Source organism: Pogoniulus pusillus, chromosome 16 (assembly GCF_015220805.1).
Source record: "Pogoniulus pusillus isolate bPogPus1 chromosome 16, bPogPus1.pri, whole genome shotgun sequence".
Taxonomy (NCBI): domain Eukaryota; kingdom Metazoa; phylum Chordata; class Aves; order Piciformes; family Lybiidae; genus Pogoniulus; species Pogoniulus pusillus.
The window spans coordinates 1,413,885-1,432,761 of record NC_087279.1 but is presented as its reverse complement, the minus strand read 5'-3'; the positions used below and the strand labels follow the sequence as shown (position 1 = coordinate 1,432,761).

At 53.0% G+C, this 18,877-nt stretch overlaps 1 long non-coding RNA gene across 1 annotated transcript; it reads left to right on the top strand.

The window, feature by feature from the left end:
• The first annotated feature begins 10,067 nt into the window (after nucleotides 1-10,067).
• On the top strand, nucleotides 10,068-18,434 carry LOC135182189 (uncharacterized). The gene is made up of 3 exons (XR_010305080.1): nucleotides 10,068-10,137; nucleotides 13,692-13,788; nucleotides 17,800-18,434. It is a non-coding gene; the product is annotated as an uncharacterized LOC135182189 (long non-coding RNA).
• The last annotated feature ends 443 nt before the right edge of the window (nucleotides 18,435-18,877 follow it).

The following is an 18,877-nucleotide window of genomic DNA, read 5'->3' as shown; positions in this document are numbered from 1 at the left end:
GGAACGCCATGGAAATCCTTCTCCTGTGTCCTGCCTGGGAAGATGTAGGCAGTTTTTCAGCCTGAAGGAATTCATTTGGCTCCTCTTTGTTATTTACAATTACTTTATGAACCCTTCACCCCAGGGAGCTCTGTGTGGTGGTCTCACTTGAAGAACCTTGCCAGTGGGTCAGAGAAAGTGTACATCAAAGCCAGTCAAAATACAGCTGCTTGTTAATAATGCAGTGAGTCATGGGCAGAGAAAAATTATCCATCTTGCTCGACCTGTGAAGTCTGCAAATGCTGTAGCTCTATCCTTGCCTGATCCACAGCACCCTGGGGAAGTTGTAGGAGGTGGCAGCATTCCATGGAGATGTTTTCTTTGATTTCTCTGTGGCTAGTGCTCTACTCATCAGGAACAGGGATTGAGACTGGACCTGAGCCCTGTCTGAACTTCTTCAGACACACTGATAGACATCCACAGGGAGTCTTGAAAGAAAGGGCATTGTAAGGAGATATTTGCTGGAAATGCTGTACCTGGAGATTAGGAAGAAATTCTTGGCAGTGAGGTGGGGAGACACTGGAGCAGGTTGGCCAGAGAGGTTGGATGCCCCCTCCCTGGAGGTGTCGAAGGCCAGGTTGGATGGGGCCTTGAGCAACCTGGTCCAGAGAGAGGTGCCCCTGCCCATGGCAGAAGGGTTGGAACTGTGTGATCTTGAAGGTCTCTTCCATCCCAAACCATTCTGTGATTTTTCTGCTACGTGTACATGAATTTGGAGGTCATTTTCAAGAGAGAAGGAAGCCATGAGACATTCTGCCACCACCTCTGCACAGGAGTTGTGGAACAGGAGTAGAATAATAGTCACAGAAGTAAGTGTATGGACTTACTTGGGGCTGGAAGGCATCTTTAAAGGTCATCTAGACCAGAACATCTTTGACTAGATCAGGTTGCTTAGAGCCTCATCCAACCTGACCTGCAATGTTGTACTTGGTGAAATATGCTGTCTGGTAAAATGGACTGTGAAGGAAGCTGTGAACTCATAAGTGCAGCCAAGGGCAGCAAGCAAGGAAGGAGGCTGGTTTGCAGGTCATGGATTCATCAGAGGGCACAGCATGGAGACAGCCATTAGCACAAAACTGCTGCTGGGCTGATCAGATCAATGTTGACCTCTGTGGGAAAAGCAGAGCGAGAGAACCTCCCTGTGAAAGCAAGCAGAGGGATCAGGAGAGGAGCAGGCAGCTGAGTGGCTTGGGTTGTTTCTCAGAACAAGAAAAATTCATCTAGTGAGAGTCATAAAAGGCTGCAGAATCAAAGAGCCAGAGCCTGGGAGAGCTTTGGTAAATGTGAGAGCCAAAGACATGCAGGCTTTTAAAACCCAAAGGAAAGGCAATTGGGGAGGTCCTGAAGGAAGCTTCTAAGAGCCTTTGTAGTGACTTAAATGGCTTGAGGTCAAGTCTTCAGCACTTCCCAAAGGAGTTCTGGCTGTGTGGTGACTGCAGCAGTGGCGGAAACCAAGATCCAGCAGCCCTGCCTTGGGGAAGGCTTGTGGAGCTGTGCTGAGTGTCAGCCTCTTGCTCCAGTGAGAGGGCAGTGGCAGCAGTGTGTCTGTGATGCTGAGGACAACGCCCACAGGCAGATAGTTCAGAGTGACTCTTCCTGCAGGGGATAATGTGGGGGTGAGAAGAAGCATGACAGAAGTTATGACAGAATCATAGAATCATTGTTTGGGTTGGGAGAAGACCTCTAAGATAATCAGGTCCAACTATCAACCCAACACCGCCATGGCCACTAAACCATGGCCCCAAGTGCCATGGCCACAGGTTTCTTGGGCACTTCCAGGGATGGTGACCCCAGCACTTCCCTGGGCAGCCTGTGCCAGTCCCTGACCATTCTTGCAGCAAAGAAAATTTACCCAGTCTCCAACCCAGCCCTTCCCTGGCACAGTTTCAGGCCATTTCCTCTCCTTCTGTCACCTGAAACTGTATGGAAGAGACCAAACCCCTCACTGCAGTGTCCCTTCAGAGAGCAATGAGGACTCCCCTCAGCCTCCTCATCTCCAGCCTAAACAACCTGCTGAGCTGGCAGGGTGAGGAATGGCAGTGAGGTGGACTTGAGGTGAAGACTGCTCAAAGCAGCTCCTTCAGCCCACCTGGATGAAGGGAGATTTTGCCAGTTCCCTAACCTTTGCCCTCTCTCCCTAATTGAGCAGTTGGGTGAGAGCCCATCTTGCTTGCCTTCACCTCAGCATTTGGCTAGCAGCAGGCAACGATTATCTGAGGGCAGCTCTCTGTGCCTTGGTATCCCTTCATTAGACGCTGACATTTGCCAAGCGTGGCGCAGGGAAACACAGGAGGAAGAAATCTCCTCCTTGCATTCTCATTAGCCCACTGGATTCAGGAGGCCTTGGGTGCCACGCAGGAGAGAGGCACACAGGGTGTTTTTAATGAGCTCCAGCAAAGGTGCCCTTCGTTTGAGTTTGTCCCTAATTGTGTGAGCTTTGATCTCGTTTTCTTCAAGGGAAATTTTGCAGTGAGCTTAGGCAGGGCTGCTGGCCCTGAATGCTTTTCTTCCTTGTCCAGTTTCTCAGTAGAGAGAAGCAAGTTTCCACTGGGAAATGGTTCCAGGGCAAGTTCACCAAGCAGCATCTTCAGGATCTGGGTTGGTGATTGCCTGCAGCTGGGTTCCTCAGGGAGCACACAGGTGGCAGGCACTGCATGCACTGGGACACACGAAGTCAAAGGCTGTCTTGGTGGATGTGCTTTGTGCTCAGCCACCAGTGTGCGGCGATGAGGAATCACAGAACGCGTTGGGCTGGAAGGGGCTTTAACATCAGCCAGTTCCAAGCCCCCCACCATGGGCAGGGACACCTCTCACCACCCCAGTGTGCTCAAGGCCTCTTTCAGCCTGGCCTTGAACACCTCCCTGGAAAACCTGTACCAGTGTCTCACCACCCTCAACCTGTACCAGTGTCTCACCACCCTCAACCTGTGCCAGTGTCTCACCACCCTCACTCTCAACAATTTCATCCTCCTCTCCAGTCTCACTCTCCCCTCTCCCAGCTCAAAGCCATTGTCCCTCATCCTGGCACTCCCAGCCTTGTCAAAAGTCCCTCTCCAGCTCTCCTCTAGCCCCTTTCAGGTACTGGCAGGCTGCTCTAAGGTCTCTCTGGAGCCTTCTCTTTTGCGGGCTGAACAACCCCAGCTCTCTCAGCCTGTTTCCATAGGGGAGGTTCTCCAGCCCTCTGATCGTCTTTGTGGACTCCTCTGGGCCCTGCCCAACAGTTCCATGTCCTTCTTGTGTTGAACACACCAGAACTGGATACAGTGCTGCAAGTGGGGCCTCATGAGAGCAGAGTAGAGAGGGAGAATCTCCTTCCTTATCCTGCTGGTCATGGAAAGTTTAGGAATACACAGAAGGGGGTGAGGAGAGGTCTAGGAATACTTGCATGTGGCTGAGGTATTTTGTGATGCTGCACAAACCCAGCTACTGGCCTGAGACTTCTTGGCCAGTTCATTGTCCTTGGCATTACACCTCCAGTAAGAGTGGAAGCCTCCACAGAAGGGCATCTCTGCTTTTATCACTTTGGAGAGCCTTGATTCCAAGCTAGCCCTGGGCCCTAGAAGCCCACTGAAATCTGTTTTTCTAGCATGACTCATTTTGTATTTTCCTTGTTAGTAAATCAGTCCAACAAGATGCAAACTGGAGGTAATTGTGGAGCTGTTTTTCAGTTAATCTGGGTGTTGTGCTGCTTGGCAGACCCACAGAGTCATAGAAGCAGAAGCAAGGACCTCTGAAAGCATTGCAAGGGCATGGCTTGGCTGAAGCAAGTCAAGTTGTTAGGAGAGATCATGTCTAGAAGCTTTTCTGTTTCCAGCTCAGCTTGCCAGGAATGAGGCTTACTAGAACTAGACTGAGCTCACTCGAGCCATCACTTCAGAGGGAGCTCAGGCACTTACTCATAGCTGCCTTAAGTTAATACTTCTTCATTCACCAGAGCCTTAGATTTGAGGTGGAGCTGGCATCAAGACAATCCTGCAGAATAATCTCCAGGATAAGAACAGCCATACACGTAGGCTGTGAACCATTCTCTCCCAGCAGGATAAAACCTGCTGGGAAGACACCTTTGGTGCCCTGCCATGAACTCCCTTCTCCAGCACCATTTCACAGAAGCACAGAATGCATCAGGTTGGAAGGCACCTTCAGAGGTCATCTTGTCTGGCCACCCTGCAGTCAGCAGGGACAACACCAGCTAGAGTTGGTCAGGGCCCCATCAAGTTTGACCTTGAATGTCTCCAGGGATTGGGCCTCAACCACAGCCCTGGGCAGCCTGTTCCAGTGTCTCAGCACCTTCATCATGCAGAACGTCCTCCTGATACCCAATCTAAAGCTCCCCTGCTCCAGTTTCACACCTTTGCCCCTTGTCCTGTCACCACAGGCCCTTCTAAACAATCCCTTCCCAGCCTGCCTATAGATCCTCTTCAGATACTGAAATGCAGCTCTAATCATAGAATCAACCAGGTTGGCAGAGAGCTCCAAGCTCATCCAGCCCAACCTAGCACCCAGCCCTGCCCAACCAACCAGACCATGGCACTAAGTGCCCCAGCCAGGCTTGGCTGCAACACCTCCAGCCATGGCCACTCCACCACCTCCCTGGGCAGCCCATTCCAATGCCAATCACTCTCTCTGCCAACAACTTCCTCCTAACATCCAGCCTAGACCTGCCCTGGCACACCTTGAGGCTGTGTCCCCTTGTTCTGTTGCTGATTGCCTGGCAGCAGAGCCCAACCCCACCTGGCTACAGCCTCCCTGCAGGGAGCTGCAGACAGGAGTTGTAGACAGCTCTAAGTTCTCTCTGGAGCGGCACAACCCCAACTCTCAGCATCATCTTCTTTCAAGTGAACACCAACAACAGCTGCCTCCCTCTGAAACACTGCAGTGCTAAAGTACACCCAGATAGGCCTCCTCAAGACTTGCTTGCCCTCCTTGAGCCTTGCTGATCCCAGTTTTGCAGTGAGGCTGCTCTGCCAGGCTCTGAGGAGCTGTTGTTTTGCAGCAGAGCTCTGCCTTTGCTTAGCCCATCGACATCTGGGACACTTGAGCAACCAGACACGCACCTGACTCCTTGCCATTATTGAACTGGGTTGGATTTAATCAGCAGCTACAGAGAGCACAGCATTGACAGAGCTGCTGGGTGGCTGGAGGTCACGGAGAGGAGGGAATGCCAGCCTGGGTTGCAGGGCTTCCCTGCTGAGAGGGTTACAAAAGGCAGAGGGAAAGAAAAAAAGAAGAAGAAGAAGGAGGAAAATCAATCCTGAAGCCTTAGAGATTCACAGAATGGTTTGGGTTGGAAATGATCATCCAATTCTAACCCCCCCCCCCCCCCCCAACACACACTGCTATGGGCAGACACTTCCCACCAGCACAGGTTGCTCAAGGCCTCATCCAGACTGGCATCGGACACCTCCCTGGGCAATCTGTGCCAGTGTCTCTGCACCCTCACTCAAGAATTTCATCCTCATCTCCAGTCTCACTCTCCTCTCTCCCAGCTCAAAGCCACTGTCCCTCATCCTGGCACTCCCAGCCCTTGTCAGAAGTTCCTCTCCAGCTCTTCTGGAGCCTCCTTCAAGTCCTGGAAGGCTGCTTTGAGGTCTCCCTGGAGCCCAAAAAATGTACAAAGAGGGCAGTGTAAGGAGGGACATTTTGTGCTGCATTTCCATTGCCCTGAGACTTGTGATTCCCTTTCCAATACCTAAGTTCTCCCTGGAGCCTTCTCTTCTCCAGGCTCAACAACCCCAACTCCCTCAGCCTGTCCCCATAGGGGAGGTGGTTCTCCAGCCCTCTGATCATCTTTGTGGCCTCCTCTGGACCTGCTCTAACAGTTCCATGTCCTCCTTGTGCTGGAGACAGCAGAACTGGGTGCAGTGTTGCAGATGGGGCCTCACAAGAGCGCAGGGGCAGAATGCCCTCCTTTGACCTGCCAGTCCCACTGCTTTGGATGCAGCCCTGGGATGAAGCTGCAGCAGAGTGCAAGGTAGCTGCGGTGCTGGCCTGTGCTCGCTGTTCCTTCAGCATGACTCAGTGGAAAGAGCTCATTTTTATTGGTGTGAGTGAGTGCTGCTCAGGGGCAGGTCTTGCTGCTGAGGGTTGACATCCTGCTAGCAAGGTCCAGAGCAAACCTCTGGAGATGCTGTGAAAGCAGTTTTGCTCTGGTGTCTCCTGGATGCTTATTTGCTGCCTCCTGTTGTTTTCCCCTCCCCTTCTTTCCTTGTGCTTTAGCTATCTGCAGACTGCTGCCGTGAAATTGCCCCGGGAGTCAGTCGGTGCCCTGTGAAAAGCACCTAATCAAACAGATAAGTCTTGTGCTTCACCCTTGTCTCTCTCACTCCCACACATGACTTTGCATGTGAATCTTTAAGACCTGTGTGCCCTATATTTTCTCCCTCTAATGCTGCAATTAATCACATTACATAACCAGCCTACTGCTGCTTCTAATTAAATTTGTCAAGGGGTGGGGGGAGGGGAGGGGTGGGGAAAGGAAGAAAGAACCCTGCATTGAAAGAGTAGTGAAGGGTCTGCCTTGAAATGACAATGCCAGGAAGCAGTGAGGGAAGGCTCCCTCCAGCCTCCTCTCACCCCCGTGAGCTGCGGCACAGGCCCCAGCTTATGCAACATCCCACGCCGGGGTCTGACTCATGCGCACTTACCTCACCGGGGACAGGCTAAAAATAGCCTTTCATTCTTAACTCTGCACAGCCAGGCTCTGCCTGCTGCCTTCCAGGAGAAGACCCTTGGCAGGAGGAAAACAGAGCGAGTTCTGCACTTGGTTTGCTGCTGCAGACGTCTGCGCTGCGCCCTCACACCGGTGGCGCAGCTGGCGGCGGGAGGGAGGCACCCGAGCGGGCTGCAGGGACTCGGGGGCTCATGGGTTGATTGGTAGGCTGATGGGTAGGGTGGATTGATAAGCTCATAGAATAGAATCATGGAATCAGCCAGGTTGGAACAGAGTTCCAAGCTCATCCAACCCAACCTAGCACCCAGCCCTGCCCAGTCAACTCGATCATGGCACTAAGTGCCCTAGCCAGGCTTGGCTTCAACACCTCCAGAGATGGAATGATGGATTGATAGGCTCATGGATTGATAGATTCATGGATTGATAAGCTCATGGATTGATAGATTCATGGACTGATAAGCTCATGGATTGATAGATTCATCAATTGATGGATTGATAGGCTCATGGATTGCTGCACTGATAGGCTCATGGATTGATAGGTTCATGGATTGATGCATTGATAGGCTCATGGATTGATAGGTTCATGGATTGATGCATTGATAGGCTCATGGATTGATAGGTTCATGGATTGATGAATTGATAGGCTCATGGACTGATAGATTCATGGATTGATGCATTGATAGGCTCACGGACTGATGGATTGATAGGCTCATGGATTCATGGATTGAGAGATTCATGGACTGAATGATTGACAGATGGATTGATGCACTGATAGGCTCATGGATTGATGCATTGATAGGCTCATGGATTGATGGATTGATAGGCTCATGGATTGATAGGCTCATGGATTGATAGGTTCATGGAGTGATGCATTGATAGGCTCACGGACTGATGGATTGATAGGCTCATGGATTGATGAATTGATAGGCTCATGGATTCATGGATTGAGAGATTCATGGACTGATTGATTGACAGATGGATTGATAGTCTCATGGATTGATGCATTGATAGGCTCATGGATTGATGCATTGATAGGCTCATGGATTGATGGATTGATGGGCTCACGGATTGGTGAATTGATAGGCTCATGGATTGATGAATTGATAAGTTCATGGATTGATGGATTCATGGATTGACAGGTTCACAGATTCATGTCAAACTGCTGGAGCAGGTCCAGAGGAGGCCGAAAAGGTGATGAGAAGGCTGAGAATCTCCCCTGTGGGACAGGCTGGGAGAGTTGAAGCTGTTCAGCCTGGAAAAGAGAAGGCTCCAAGGAGATCTTAGAAGCTGGGGAGGAACTTCTCGCGAGGGCTGGGAGTACCAGGACAAGGGACAGTGGCTTTGAGCTGGGGAGATTGAAGCTGGCAAGAAGTTCTTGCCAGTGAGGGTGAGGAGACACTGGCACAGGTTGCCCAGGGAGGCTGTGGATTCCCCCTTTGTGAAGATGTTCAAGGCCAGGTTGGATGAAGCCTTGAGCAACCTGGGCTGGTGGGAGGTGTCCCTGGCCTTGGCAGGGGGTTGGAACTGGATGGTCTCTAAGGTTCCCTCCTTGTGCTACTTGCCAGCTGGTTCCACACAGGCTGCCACCAGCAAGAACTGGGCAGTGGGCGAGGTGGGACGTTGGGAAGTGCCACTGCAGGAGCTGTGTTCAGCATTTCCTGCAGCTTTGGGAGGGGATGCTTTGTAGTCCTGGAGCTGGACCTGGAATTTCATTTGCAGCCCATCTTGATGATGTCAGCTGGGATGAACAAAGCAAAGCAGAGGCTGTCCTGTGGAAGCATGAAGCCAGGGTGGCTGCTGGCTCTGCCAGCCAGCTGGACACACTCTTTGTAGGCTTACCATGATGACAGAGTTTCTTAAACATGAATCCTGGGCTTGGGGAGATCTGTGGCCACTCATTGATTCCAGAGCTAGCTTTATAGCCTGGTTGGAAAGCATGTGAATGGGATTATAACAAACATATCCACTTCCTAAAAGCCACAGGAAGATATCTCAGCTTTAACTTCCTGTCCTCCTGGAGGGCACAGGCACTGGCCAGGCAAGGTGCTTGTGGCATGGTTGCTTTCCCTCTGGCAATCAGTCCTTGCAGGAGTCCTGAGCTCAGCCCTCTCTCATCCTGCCTCTCTAGGGCTGGGAGCAGCAGCATCATTTGAGGGCTACAGAGATGCTGAAAGGCCTGGAACATCTCTGTGAGGAGCAAAGGCTGAGAGCAGCCCCAGAAGGAATCTGATCAATGCTCATTAAGAGCTAAAAGACCTGTGAGGAGCAAGAGGATGGGGTCAGACTCTTGGTGGTGGTGCCCAAGGACAGCACAAGGGGCAGTGAGCACAAACTGGAATCCAGGAGGTTGCATCTGAACAGGAGGAGAAAACTGTTTGTTGCGAGGGTGCTGGAGGCCTGGAGCAGGCTGCCCAGAGAGGCTGTGGAGCCTCCTGGTGTGGAGAGCTGCCAAGGCCAGCTGGGCACTGTGCTGCTGGGCAAGCTGCTGGGGGTGCCCTGCTTTAGCAGGCAGGGTTGGACTGGATGATCTTTGAAGTCCCTCTCAACCTCTACCATTGTTTGATCCATTCCCTGTATTATTTTTTACAGCAGAGGAGCAGGAGGGCTGCCCTTGCTGCCTGGAAGGATCTACAGCCTGAGGCTGCTGTGGCCAGAATGGACAAGGCACCTACCACTGAGAGCAAAGAAAGGCAGCTCTGGGAACGGCCACGGCAGAGGATGAAGGCAGCATTTTGGCACTTCACTGCAAGGTAGGGCTGAGTGAGCTTTGGCTCTGCAGAACCAGAGTTCAGCAGGATTTTGTGAGTGCAGGGGGCAGGAGGCTCTGATGCCCTGTGGTTGTCTGAGGTGTTTCCCTGGTTGCTGCTAAACTGAAATACCTGTTGGATGTGATTGGGAAAGAATGCAAATGGCCTTGCAGGAGAGCCCAGAGAAGAGGAAGGAGAGCCTGGTTAGCTGTGAGAGAGAGAAGATGGTAATCAAAGTGGGACAGGAAGGAGACAGAGAACAACTGTCTATGGAAGCAGGCACCTTAGGAAGAGTAGAACCAAACTAAAATGGTGGGACAGGGATAAGGGGCAGCAGCAAGGGAAAGGGCAAAAAGGTGAAACATGCAGAGAGCAAAGCTCACAGAGTGGAGGAGGAGCATGAAAGGAGAGGAGCTGATTTATGAACAAGATAAAGCAGGGCAGCCTCCTGAGCCTGCACTACCAGCATGGCCATGCCCCACGTCCTACATCCACACAGCAGAGCAGGAAAGGGTGTAGCTGAAGGCTGCTGCTTTGGAAGTGCTGGAGCCTAATTACTACCTCCTGTGATTTGGGACAAGTGTTTTAAATTTGCATTCTGCCCTGAGAGGCATCACTCCCTCTAATAATTTCAAGGCATGGTTTGGAGCTGGGAGAAGGAGATTTCCAAATCACATAAAAGTAAGTTGAGGGCTTTGGAGGTGGGAGAAGAAATTGTCTGTGTGTTAGGAGCCAGGTTCTTGGTTTTGTCATTTCTTTCATGCTGCCTGGTGAGAAACATCTTGGCTGGCTGTGCCTGGCCATGGGGTAGGGAGGGTTGATGAAGACTCTCTGCTTCATGTCTGATCTTCATGCTGACTATGGGCCAGATCTTCTGTGCTGGTTGTGTTGCTCCATGTCATGTCCTATGAAATGACAGCAGCTCAGTGTCCCCCAGGTGAACCTCTCTTTGTATAAAACCAGTAACAGTGCAGCATCCATAGGCCAGCTGTGGGTAATAATCCATACCCTGGAGATTAGGAACAAGTGTTTTGCTGCAGTCAGGCTGCCCAGGGAGGTGGTGCAATCCCCATCCTTGGAAGTGCTTAAGAGATGTGTAGCCATGGCACTTTGGGACATGGTTTAGTGGCAAACTCATGTTGGGTTGATGGCTGGACTGGATGATTTTGGGGAGTTTTCCCACCTGAAGCAGTTCACAGAATGTTAGGGGTTGGAAGGGACCTTCAGAGATATCCAGTCCAACCCCCTGCCAAAGCAGGGTCCCCCAGGGCAGGTCACACATCCAGGTGGGGTTTGAATGTCTCCAGAGAAGGAGATTCCACAGCCTCTCTGGGCAGCCTGCTCCAGGGTTCTGTCGCTCTCACAGTGAAAAGGTTTTTCCTTCTGCTCACATGGAACCTCCTCTGCTCCAGCTTGCAGTGAGATAGGAATTGTGGAGGTGAGACTTGCTGGGGGCTGCAGCCCATTGCATGCCACGACCCACATGGCTGGGTGCTGGTTGCCCAGCTCTGTGTGTAGCTGCCCCAGGGAACTGGGTGATTTTTCTCCCTGAGAATGACAGGCAACATTCTCCCGTTGTTGTTTACTGTCCCCTTCCCTGGAGAGGTTCCAAACCTACCTGAACAGGGTACTGGGCAGTCTGCTCTGGGTGGCACTGCTTTGGCAGCAGGGTTGGCAGGCACTTCTGCCAGGTCTTGCTGCGACCTGTGCCTATCCCGTGCACAGATCCCACTCTCTGAGTTTCCTAACAAACAAACAGCATAAATCCAGTGTGGGCAGTCAGCTTCTCAAGCTGGAGAGCCCGGAGCCATCACTGGGGGTGGTTCTGTGCTGTAACTGCAGGCCAAGAGAGGGAGTTTGTAGTTAACTCAAGGGGGAGGAAAAGAAAGACTGGAAAGGAGGAGGGAGAGAAAAGCGTGGAGAAAATGCTCACATTTCATGGATTCATAGGATGGGTTGGAAGGGACCTTCAAGATCCTCTATTTCAAAGCCTCCTGCCACGGGCAGGGACACCTCCCCAAAGCCCAGGTTGCTCAAGGCCTCATCCAGCCTGGCCTTGAACACCTCCAGGGAGGGGACATCCACAGCCTTTCTGGGCACCCTGTGCCAGTGTCTCCGCACTCTCACTCTCAAGAATTTCTTCCTCATCTCCAATCTAAATCCCCCCTCTTCCAACTCAAAGTCCATATTCCATAGGACACAACCCAAAGGGATGTGGTTAGGCAGAACACTGACATGGCACCAGACCCTGGTTGGTTCCTGTCCCCCATGCCACCATGGGGTTTGGCAGTTGGGCAGCATCATGCCAAGGAGATGCAGGCAGTTGTGGGGTGCTTGCTGAAAGAGGACCAAGGCAGCTCTGCTGTGGTCTGCAGCCGTGGTGGCATCATCTCACTTGAATGAAAGCACATCTAGAGTTTCATGGCCCCTCTGGACTTGGAGATCTTGCTGAAGCCCTCACAGAGGCTGAGATGGTTATACACACACAGGCCCTGTGGAGAGGTCTCCGTGAGCTGCATGGGCAAAGCCCATCAGATGGGGAAGGCAGAGCAGTTGCCAAGTGGTTAATCTGCTGATGGGGTTGGTGTTTGGCCCTTGCCCATCCTGCTGCTGGAGGGTTCAGGGGATTGTCAGCTGATGGCTTTGTTGCTTGTGGTCTGGTTGAGCAACATGCTCAGACCTTAGCTCCTGGCTGCCTGAGTGAGCTTGCAGCGTTACTGTGCGTAGAGGTCTTGGTATAAGCACCGAGGGAGGAAATAGGCTACTGGGGGGGGTGGGAAATGGGCTCCCCCTCCCCAGAAACGAGCAGCCAATTTCCCCCAGACTCCACTTGTGGCCTGAGGGGAATGAGGACATCTCAGGACTACAACACAAGTATGAAATTAATCTCTGGCAGCAGCGTGGTCTTGTTCACTCTGCTGATGTCATGCTTGAAGCTCTGGAGTTTGTTCTGCAGCAGAACAAACCAAATCACCCTGGGGCAGGTTTTACCCAAAACACATATCCAGAGGAGCTCCTCGGTAGTTTCTGTAGAGCTAGGGCTTGTGTTTGCTCTAGTGGCATTTGAGGGGGGAGGGTTACTGATGTTTTACGACAGAGCAGCCCATTTTTGCCCCTGCTACAGGAACCAGCTCGCTCCTCACCTCTGTGAGGCTGTTTATCCACCCAGGAGCTGAGGTCTGCCCATGGTGCCCATGCTCTGCAGCAGTGTCACTTGGCAGGGGACAAGGTCTTCCCATCCCAGCACTAGGTGGACTGCACAGAACCCAAGCACCTGATCGACTGGCTTTTCTTTCCCCCTGAGGCTTGCAGGCACAAGTCATCTCCTTGGGATGTGGAAGGAGAGCAGTGCTGATTGATGCTGATCTATCTAGGGCTGGTGGTGCTTGATGCTGACAATGCTGCTGGGTACAATTAGGAGAAGCACCCAAAAATGTTGCTGCTAGCCATGAAATGCTGGAATGTGTGATAGGAGGGGATTAAAAAAATCCACCTTGACCTGAGATTCTGAGCTGTGGCCATCAGAGCTGTGAATCCTGGGAGCTGAGCCACCCCAGCAATTTGGAATTCTCCTGTTTATGAGCTTTTTTTTGGAGGGAAATGACTTTGCCTTCCTCACAGGGGACAGCTGTGTTCAGATGACAGTGGAAAGCTTCTTCAGACAGCATCTTGTGTTCATTGAGTATCACACCCAGAGCAGAGGAACCTCAGACTCCCCTCCCAGCAGTGTATCTCTGGGTTTTTTTGCCTCTGAAGGGTGATTTGGAAGCTCTTGCTGAGAGATTGTAAATTAACTGCTGGAGTCTCCTGATGAGCTCAAACTTCAGCCCACGTCTCCAAGCCTTCCTGTCTCAAAGAGCACCTTCTCCCACTTGCTTGACTTTTGTCCCTGGAAGGAGGAGGTTTGATGTGCGTCAGGTGACGGAGAGGAGGCTCTGGAGCATTTCACTCCTGCTGACAAATGTGACTGTGGGCTCTGTGGGCACTGCTCTCCCGGCCCTGCCGTGAGGCTGTTGCTGGGTGGGTTTGGCAGTGCAGCTGTTGGAGCCTCGAGCGTTGCTGCCTGGTTTCTCCTGGTTCCCTGGGGCTCCCCAGGCACCGTGGCTGGCACTGGCTGCTTGCTCAGCCGTTGTGATTCAGCTGTTGGTGCTGAAGGTAAACCACCTTCAATGTCTTACCAAGCTGCTCTCCTGTGACTAAAGAGAAACCACTCTCAAGGAAATGTCTCTTCACAGAATGGCAGGGGCTGGAAGACTCCTCTACAGATCATCCAGTCCAACCCCACTTCAGAGGCAGGGTCACCTAGAGGAGGCCACACAGGAACACATCCAGGTGGGTTTTGACAGCCTCCAGAGAAGGAGACTCCACAGCCTCTCTAGGGCTCCAGCACCCTCACAGCAAAGGCTTTCCTTATGTTGAGTTGGAACCTCCTCTGTTCCAGTTTGTGCCTGTTGTTCCTTGTCATAGAATCACAGAATCAGCCAGGTTGGAAGAGAGCTCCAAGCTCCCCCAACCCAACCCAGCACCCAGCCCTGGCCTATCAACCAGACCATGGCACTAAGTGCCCCAGACAGGCTTGGCTTCAACACCTACAGGGATGGTGACTCCACCACCTCCCTGGGCAGCCCATTCCAATGCCAATCACTCTCTCTGTGAAGAACAGTCACCAGTCCTGTCACCAGGCACCACCACAAGGAGCCTGGCCCCTTCATCCTGACACTCACCCCTCAGATATCTATAGACCTAGATGAGGTCCCCTCTCAGCCTTCTCTTCTCCAGACTAACCAGCTCCAGGGCTCTCAGTCTTTCTTCATAGCAGAGATGTCCAAGTCCCTTCATCATCCTCATAGCCTCCCCTGGCCTCTCTCCAGCAGGTCCCTGCCTCTCTGCACCTGGGTAGCCCAGAACTGGACACAGTATTCCAGTGTCTGCCGCTCTTCAAAGCCACCCAGCAGGACGTGCGCAAAGGAAGGGCTTGCGTGGTCCCAGCACCTCGGGAGCTGGCACTGAGGAGCTGTGTGCAGGCAGCTGGGCGGGAGGCAGCCAGCTGGGTTCAGGCTGCTGCAGGGAAGCTGGCGTGGCTCTGTCGGGAGTCATCTGCTGAGGGTGCAGAGCATGAATCAGTCTGGAGTTCTCTGCTGCTTTTCTAGCCAGAGTCTTCCAGCAAATGTCTGCTTTTGCATCAGAGCAGCTGCTGCCCTTTCTGCCAGTTTCTAACACTTGTGGTTGCCGGCTTGGCTTTCATGCCTCTTCCACCCAGGCCAAACAAACCCCAGCCCTCTTACGGGCTGCAGATGAAAGCAGAGGGCTGCGCTGGGGAAGGCAGGACGCGGGGCGCTGGGGAAGGCAGGACGCGGGGCGCTGGGGAAGGCAGGCTGCGGGGCGCTGGGGAAGGCAGGACGCGGGGCACTGGGGAAGGCAGGATGCAGGGCACACTGGGGAAGGCAGGATGCGGGGCACTGGGGAAGGCAGGATGCGGGGCACACTGGGGAAGGCAGGACGCGGGGCGCTGGGGAAGGCAGGATGCGGGGCACTGGGGAAGGCAGGATGCGGGGCACTGGGGAAGGCAGGATGCGGGGCACACTGGGGAAGGCAGGACGCGGGGCGCTGGGGAAGGCAGGATGCGGGGCACTGGGGAAGGCAGGACACAGGGCACACTGGGGAAGGCAGGATGCGGGGCACACTGGGGAAGGCAGGACGCGGGGCACACTGGGGAAGGCAGGATGCGGGGCACTGGGGAAGGCAGGATGCGGGGCACACTGGGGAAGGCAGGACGCGGGGCGCTCGGTGCTGCGGTCAGGTGGAGTTGTCAGGAAGCAGATGAGAGCCATGCAGGCTTCAGCTGGTGCCTTGCAGTGGCACTGGCAGTGCAAAGGCATCCTGCCTGGAGACTGGGCAGCCTGTCCCAGTGGCTGGAGGAGTCGCCAGCCCTGGCGGTGTTCAAGAGAGGTGTGGACGTGGCACTTGAGGACATGGTTTAATGGCCGTGGTGGTGCTGGGTCGATGGTTGGACTGCATCATCCTGCTGCAGGCCTCTTCCAAACCAAACAATTCTATGGGTCTATAAAACAAAGATGTGGGATGAGGCCATGGCATACAAGGGCAGCTCCTGGGGAAAACATTCTTTGCTTGCATACCTTGACATCTCAAAGAAGCTGGACTTAGAGGTGTCTTCTGATCAGAAGATCTCAGAATGGTTTGAGTTGGAAGGGGCCTTAAAGACCACCTAGTTCCAAACCCCCAGCCATGGACAGGGACACCTCCTGCTAGACCAGGTTGCTCAAGACCTCATCTAGTCTGGCTTTGAACACTGCCAGGCTTGGAGCCTCCACAACTTCTTTGGACATCCTGTTCCAGGGCTTCACCACCCTCGTAGGGAAGAATTTCTTTGTAACATCCAATCTAAATCCAGCTCCCTCCAGTCTGAAGCCATCCCCCCTCATCCTGTCACTCCATGTCTTTGTCCCTCACCAGCTCTCCCTGGAGCCCCCTTCAAACACTGGTGTCTCGCAGGGAGCACAAAGCAGTTCAGTCTCTGAGTAGTAAATGCTCTAGAGAGAGTATCTGGAGTGAAGAGAATGTGGCACTGAGAGGCAGGACCCTGAGCGGTGATTTGGGAAAGGTCAGCGTGGTGACAGAGCAGATGAGAGGCCACTTCTGCTCCTCTGATCCAGAACTGAGATGAGGAGGGGGAGGAGGAACTCTGCTCCCCTAGAGCTTCTGCCTCCCCTAAGAGGAGCGATGTGGGAGCTCTCCCTGGCTGCTTCTATGGGAGCTGCTTGTATTTAATGACACTCAGCACTTGCTGATCTTTTCCTCCAGTAATGGATTTGTTTCACTGTGTGGGGCTCTGAAGTGGGTGAAGAGGGAAGAAGGGAAGGTCTCCCATGCTTGGGCTTTGCTGCATTGTGGTGTCTGTAAAACTGGTGGTGCTGGAGGTTTAATTGGCCTTTGTATCCTGGGCTGATGCAAAGTCAGGGCCAGTGTGGAGGTGCTGGCTGACTCCAGAGGTGTTTGCAGCTGCCGGGAAGGGCATGAAGAGGGACATTTGGGGAGTGGCAGTCAAAGACTTCCTGTGACTGCCTCACTCTCTTTTATCCCAGGAGAATTCCCTGCATTTGGAAAGATTGCTCAGTCTTGGGAAGTGCAGCCAGGACCCAAGGTCCCCAGAGCTGTCATGGTAATGAAGGAGCAATAGGGACACTCTTTCCCTGGCAGCAGACCTGACAGCATTGCATCATCTATTCCCTTAACAACATAAAGTGTGAGATCAAATGGCCTGGAGAGGTGGCTCCTGCTGGAGAGCTGAGCCCAGCAAAAGCTTGCTGAGAAGCTGGTGGTGCCTCTGTCTGGTCTCAACCTCTGGTCTCAACCCCAAGGGAAGCAGTGGATTCCCCTCCATGGGTCATGTTTAGGGCATAGCTTGGCAGAGTGCTGGGCCAGCTCATTTCAGCTCTGCTGTTGGAAAGGTTGGACCAGATGGTTCCTGGGGTCCCTTTCTTTTGGAGCAAATCAAAACTAGGGAACAAGGGAAAGGCAAGGTGGAAAACATGAGCCATGTGAAGACTCAAAGCAGTTGTCTGTGGCATTTTGCATAATCAAAGAGGCTGTGCTGGGCTCTTTTGCATTTTGCTTTGAGTTTTCATGCCTCTTGACTCTCCCAGGAGGTTCACACCTGATCAGTCTCCACAGCCCATTGCCAGGAGGAAGTTCTATCTAAGCTGTGGTTCCTGCAAAAGCACAACTCGTGCACTGTGAGTCTGCCTTGTCCTGGCCACCCAGCCAGAGAGGCCTTTGTCCCAGCTGGTGCAGCCCTCCAGGGGCATGTCTCAAGCTCGTCTGAAATTTCCCACTGCTTTGAAAAATGCTTCTCAGTGTTACCTGGGGACCATCAGGCTGGGAAGAGCTGTGCATGTTCAGCCTGGAGAGGAGAAGGCTCCTCCAGGGTCACCTTAGAGCAGCCACCTGAAGTGGGCTACAAGAAAGCTGGAGAGGGGCTTTTGACAGGGGCTGGGAGCACCAGGATAAGTGACAATGGCTTTGAGCTGGGGGAGGGGAGATTGAGAGTGGAGAGGAGGATGAAATTCTTGACATTGAGGGTGGGGAGACACTGGCACAGGTTGCCCAGGGAGGTTGTGGAGCACAGAAGCACCGAATGTGATCACATTCGGTGCTTCTGTGCTCCACAACCTCCCTGGAGGTGTCCAGTGCCAGCCCAGATGAGGCCTTGAGCAGCCTGGGCTAGTGGAAGGTATTCATGATCCATGGCAGGGGGGTTGGAACTGGATGAGCTTTAAGGTCCCTTCCAAGCCTAGCCACTCTGTGACTCTCAGTCGTCCACAGCTGCTGCCTCCTGCCACAAGCAGCTGTGAAACACTACGAGGAAAAGCCTTGCAAAAGAGCACCAGAAGCTTTGAAAAACTACCTGGAGTTGCCTGTGGCTGTGATCCCTCTCCTGGTTCAACAATAGCTGGCAGTAGCCAGCCAGTCTGCACCCTTAAAGGTCAGGATGACTCAACTGGTGTGGGGATCTGCTGGGTCAGGAGGGGACAGGTTCATGCCTAGGGCAGAAGGCTGCTGGAGGTGATGTCTTGCGGAGAAGACCATCCCCTCAGCTCCCTGCTGCCTGCCCTTGCCTTGCTGCCCAGTTGGCAACAGCAGGACCTGTGAAGCTCCTGGAAGGACCTTGGGATAACCTGGGCACCTTGGCAAGAAGCCAGCTTTTGTACCCAACCCTGTGGGTGAGCTCTGGCAGGTGGCATAGCTGTCGTTCCCCTGGCGCTCTCAGGGGCTGTGTGCATTTCATTCAACACCTTTTGGATTAAATGTGACCTAAAATTCAACTCCTGAAAGACTTCATGGTCCTCTGGATCTCACAGACAATGTGAGGGCCACCAGGCTTCCTCAGGGAGGAGGAGATTTGAAAGCAGTGCTATGGCTTAAATAATTAAATGGAGTCCAATGAGCTTTTCCTGGGATTTTGTTTGGCTCCTCCTTGGGTGGGAAGCAAAACTCAGCAGGTGGCCTGAGCAGCCCAGGGCTGTGCTGCGTGGAAAGGGTCATTGCTCTGGTGGAAAACTCCTATCAGTTGGGTGTTAAGCAAGGAGACCTTTAGCTTTTGTGAAACCTGTATTAGAGACCTGCCCTCCTAGCAAACCCAACTTCTCCCAGCCCCACTGGAGACTTGCCACTGGTTCCAGTTTGGCATTTCTCTGACTCCCACTAAATATGGTGTCCTTGGGGTGCAGGTGAACCCCCCTGCTCAGGGATCCAGTGTTCTTGTGCAGCACCCTCATCTCCCTGGGGTCTCTCTGTCTCCCAGTAAGGCAAGAAGCCTTCAGCTCATAGAATCATGGAACAGTTTGGGTTGGGAGGGATCTTTAAGGTGATCTAATCCAACCCCCCTGCAGCCAGCAGGGAC